The sequence below is a fragment of the Eptatretus burgeri genome, chromosome 14, assembly GCF_056783735.1.
Source record: "Eptatretus burgeri isolate ZD-2024b chromosome 14, Ebu_testis_v1, whole genome shotgun sequence".
NCBI classification, from domain to species: Eukaryota; Metazoa; Chordata; class Myxini; order Myxiniformes; family Myxinidae; genus Eptatretus; species Eptatretus burgeri.
Window position 1 is genome coordinate 9,687,498 of NC_140974.1, and position 5,487 is coordinate 9,692,984.

Sequence of the window (5,487 nt, forward strand, 5' to 3'; positions counted from 1 at the left end):
TCTGCAACAATGAGATTCCAAAACAGCTCATCAAACGAATCCATTCGAGGGCAGCACATGAATGCTGGTTGTATAGCTGATGGGAGTGTGACTGTGCTGCTGACCCAGCATCTCTTGTGGGTTGGAGCAGGGGCGATGTGTAAATTGTTCAGGGTGCCCACAAAAACTCGCCTTCTCGACATAAATGACACCGTGCAGGTTTTTGATGATCACCAACGACCGGTGCTCACAGACGGGTCATCCGGATAAAGGTCCTTCCGCTGGTCGGCACACACATCGATGCCTCACCCTGAATGTGAAACGCCTGGGTGCCAGTTTATAGCTCGGTCGAGATTTGAACCCAGGCTAGACAGGTAAGAGGTAAGTGTGCATACCTGTAAGATATTCTGCCAGCGAGGAGCACATTCAGGTGACAACCCAGATTGCCGTGTATAAGGTATATGTACAACCAGAGAAAGAAACTGTCTCATACAAGCCTGACACCAGTACATCCAATATGATAGATCGTTTCTACCAGGGGTGTTTTCTAGGTTAAACAAAAAAAGATAATCCAAACACCATGCAAGATTGTCTATAACAACTATTTTTTTTATTAATAATATTATTATTATTACAGTGTTATTGATTGTCACCGAAATTTATGAGTCACTACTCAAGATCCTGTAATTTCCAATTTCCTCAAGCTCAATAATACGATAATTAGATTTAGAGCCACGCGGATTCTAACCCAGCACTCACCGTTGAGCTGTCATCTTGGTTGCGCCTTCCAAAGTGCCACAAACAAATGCACCAAATCCTCCACGTTGCCACCACCAAAGAGCCGGTAGCTGCAGCGAGCAGCCCTGGCCTGACGGTTCGCCAGACCTGATGATTGGTTACACGAGGACCCATGGAGGACAAATTATATTCACCTGAAAATCCTAATCCAGTTCCCAATTATAAAGGACATGAAAAACATCTACTTCAAACTCCATGACCATTTACCGGGTGCTCGTGATGAAATGGCTTCTTGTTATGAATCAGTACAATCCTCTCAACGTGATTTGCGAGATGAAGAGTGAAGTTAAATGCCTTTCCATACACTGATTAGAGAAATACGAACTCCCTCCTTATAAAACAGTGTTACTGCAGAGGCTGCTCTCCTGATATATGTTCAATATTGTGCCTCGGTGAAAATGACCCTTTTGGTGAGTAACAAACGTTCACCGTTTCAATTCCTCGTGGCCCTGTTCCATGTATAAATGTCCCATTAACAGTAGCTCTTTAAAGCAAGAAAGAACATTCCCTTTGGAGCGTTTTTAGAAGGAAACAAACAGGCTGTTATCTTCACATGCAGTAACTTCTTGTTAATTAAGGCCTAGACAAATGACTAGGCCGCAGCATTTATAAAGGCCTGTATTTCCGGCTATCTCATGAAGCTCCTGCGGCCATTCGCGTGACTCATGGATTCTCGGACGGAACAAACAAACTTTAACTCTGAATAACACCATTGCTATGCTTATCTAGTCTGCGCTCGCGAGCTCAACATTAATATTGCACGTGGAGATAACAGGCCTACTGTGAGCTAGTAAAGAGTGTGCAGTAAATGTGGTGCGAGATGCACCCTTTCCTGTGTATACACCTCCTCTTTAGTCCTTTTGTTCATATACTGAACATTATGAATTAGAAATTACCCCCTAGACTGTAAGCCAAGGTACCAAACCGGAAGTAAGTTGGCGGCCTAAGCTGTAATCCCACTTCTGACACCATGTAACATAAGCAGAACTCCAGCTTTGGCCACCCGGATCACCGGAAGTATTCTCAGGTCACTTGACACAACAATAACTACAACTACAACTACTCGATAATTATTTCCAAATTGCTGGCACTTCAAACATACATTACAATCTTAAATTGAGGATCACTGCTCACCTCCACTCTTTCATTATTCTTTTTTTCCCAACCTGTGGAACCAATTTCAACATTCCTTTCAATCTCATTCTTCCCTACAGATCTTCAAGACAGCTTGATCACCACCATCCAGATCATCCCCATTCCAAAACCATGATCTTTACTACCGTCGTTACTCCACCATCCAAATGTACAGTTTTTCCTTCTGTATCCATATAGTCCACCCCATGCGTCCTCTCTCACCCCTCCCCCCCCCCATTCCTACCTACACCCTTTGTTTGTCCAAGCCTCCCTCTATCTCGGCCTTATATTCTGCAGTTGATGTTTTTTTTTTTTGTCTGTCTCTCTGTCTCTCTGTTTCTGTCTCTCATGCATCATGTTCCATCCTGATATGCTCAGCGTACTTGCACTTCCATGAGCCTCAGCTACGTATACAAAAAATATATAGTAGGTGGGGAGGGAGAGGGTCTTGCCATACCTGTCCCATCCGGGCGTTATGCCCTATCTTACTCTTGCATTATAAGTGCTGCACGATTCCTGCACCTATCAAATGCATAGTTGTGCAGGGATTCAAATCATTAATTTGTTGCGTTCATAAATTCATTACTGAGGTCTGGCAACGCCATTTGATATGCTGACCCCCAAGACGACGGCAGAAGTTTTGAATTTAGCCTGGGTAACAGCGCACAATGGCATAAACTCTTCAAAAAGTACCCTACAATCCAAAAAAGTGCAGCCGTGAATGCTTCATGTCCCTTCCGAATGATATCGCACTCACACTCTTTCATACAACATACTGCCACTGACCGACAAAGGATGGCAGGTTGGAGTTAGGTTCGGGAATCAAACCCAGATTCGACAGCATAAAAGGCGAGCCATCCCAAATGGTCATGGATTCACTCATCTACAATTGAGGATTGCAAAAGGGATTGTATCAATTTTTATAACAATCAATTTTTTACGTCATTCAATAATTATCTAACATGAGAAAAGGGAAAGGCCTAAAATGTCTTCAAAATCAGCGAACAACAACAATGGTGCCGTGCTTGGGTTATGGAAAGGTTATTGAACTCGTCTATCTTATTCGTGCGTTCTTCGCAAAATGTCAATGTGTAGCCTGAATGTTTGGGGTGATTTTCGGTTTATTTCCCCCTAATCTAGGAAGTACTTGTCTCAGCACATCTCCCTAACATCCCGCGTGATAAGCAAGTGCCAGGAGGACGCTCGAGAGGAATGTACGCGTAGTCGGTCTATAAGTTCAGATACAAGCTCGTTTGGCAATGAAGTTCTGCTGTGTGGAATAAAGCCAGCTCAGGAATTTCATTACAGGAAAGCAGATATGAGATGACCTGCAGACAATGAAGTGCAAAAGAAAGCGCAGCTACGTTGCCAAGAATAGGGACCTTTGTTGTGAGTGACGGGTATATGTGCAAGTCAGAGCAAACGGATCATCTGCTTGGAGTCACAATCAAGTAATACATTTAGAAATTACTTCCTTTTGCTTTGATAACTAACCTGTAGTCCTCTTTTGGTTTACATATCTTTTTCGCTGCGTGAATTGGAAGATACCAAGGACCTTCTTCTGGAATGGTTCAAGACGGAGAGAATGTTTCTCTGCAGTTGGAAAAGCTTATGAAGTGATTTAAATGGCAACTTGTGTAAAGTTTACTTCTACCAACATGGGGTAGTGATGAGCAGCTGGCAATTGCATTTACAGACGGTGAGTTAGGACGGGTAGATTTTGAATATCGTGGTTGGATATGGGAGACAAGCAAAGATGGGAGTGAGATACCATTGAAAGAAGATCAATATTCCACCGAGCTGTTTCTTGTGAAGAAGCAACGAGGCCACAGCATAAGCATGATGCTGGGAGATGCCGATGATACCCACAGCTTGACACTCCGCTGTATTCGGACATTAGCCAGGACAGAAAATCTGAAAAGACACCTGATAAGAAAGGTTGAGGCATTTCCTGTTAAAAGTTGGTAACAAGTGTTTTTTTTAACCTAATTCAAGTATGATGAATTCAAAAATGCTTGTTACCAAGCTCAATTTTGACTCTTTGTTGTTCAAATTTACATTTTAAAGTTGGTACCAAAATTGCCTCGTCAGCCCGATAATGTATTTTCTTTATCATATTCCAGCATGATCATCCTGCAATTTTTTTCACTTCACAAATTACATGCTGTTAAAATTGTTGTTTGGGTTGTTATGTATAACACTGTATCAGAACAATCAGCAACATTGTGATATGTTGCTGTGTTCCAAAATGCGAAGATAGCATTTCAACGCCTGTAGATTTGCCACCTATGGTCAAATTAGAGCTGACTTTCTGCAAAATCTCTCCAGTGGTTTTTACTGGATCGGTGAAGGTCAGGATGTATTAGATGTGGCTCTATTTATCAGCTGGTGCTTGTTAAAGATTCATTGGGATTTTATCAAAGTGCAGACATGTGTTGGACAAATGAACTTGCATTTTTAGAAATAGCTTGTGAATTGTTATTTGCTGTTGAAGAGTTGTTACCTTTTTTTTAAATCAGAAGGTAACATATTTGTAACTTGTTTATTATATTTCATGAAGTATTTTATTTTAGATTTTGAGATTTTCTTAGTTTTGACAACCAACAGTAGAATGTCGCGTGATAATCATGATGAAGCTGCTTTAACTGCAGCACTGGCGCGGTTCAATGTCTTCGCAGTAGAACCCCAGCCAACTTTGTTGAATATTGCAACAGAAGATATTAAAAACTCACTCTTGAATGCTAAACACCTTGGTCAACAACAGCTGGAAGCATTTGTAGAAGAAAGGCTTATGCCCTCACAAGAACACCAACGGAAGATCAAGTTTCATGACCCCGTGCCTAAAAACAAGGCACGAACATTCTCAGATCTTTACAATGTCTCCAGGAAAGGTGCAGGGAAGGAACAAATACTGAAGGCAGATAGGAATATACTACAGTGCTTTGTGACGTCATATGAAGCAGGAAGACGAGTAGATTTACCAAAAAATCTTAAAACATGAACTGATGCCAGTCCCCCTTTCTCTGGCAGAAACTAATGGATCTCTTCGAGTTGGAGACAAGTCCTTGCTGGTGGGACTATTAACATCACAAACAACCTGTCCAGCAAACATCAGAGCAACAGGATCTTCTTGTTTAATCATCGATGGACCAGCTCTTGTCCAGTCACTTGGTAAACCTACAAGAGCAAAAACATTTGGTGATCTAGCCGATGCATGTATTCAAGGTGTTTTGCGAGCAGGTCAAAATTTTGATCGGATAGATGTCATATTCGATCGATACTATGATGTGTCAATCGAATCTGCTCGACCAATACGTAAAAAAAAACTTGAACACCGAACTGTGCCTTTGCCCATCAACTGCAAAAACTTCCTGGCACTTCCACAAAACAAAGCTGATCTTGCCAGGTTTCTTTCCCAGCAACTGATTGAAAAGGTGCCGCAAGAAAAAAAAAAGTCATTGTAGTTGCCGGAGGATTTGATGACGAAGATGAGGTCCAGTGTATAAATCAATCAATAGATGTTTCTCGTCTCAAAGCGAAACATGAAGAATCTGATACACGTCTCATACTTCATTG

General features: G+C 41.8%; 1 long non-coding RNA gene across 1 annotated transcript; it reads left to right on the plus strand.

The window, feature by feature from the left end:
* The first annotated feature begins 1,112 nt into the window (after positions 1-1,112).
* On the plus strand, positions 1,113-5,028 carry LOC147012626 (uncharacterized). The gene is made up of 3 exons (XR_015051408.1): positions 1,113-1,187; positions 1,992-2,080; positions 4,942-5,028. It is a non-coding gene; the product is annotated as an uncharacterized LOC147012626 (long non-coding RNA).
* The last annotated feature ends 459 nt before the right edge of the window (positions 5,029-5,487 follow it).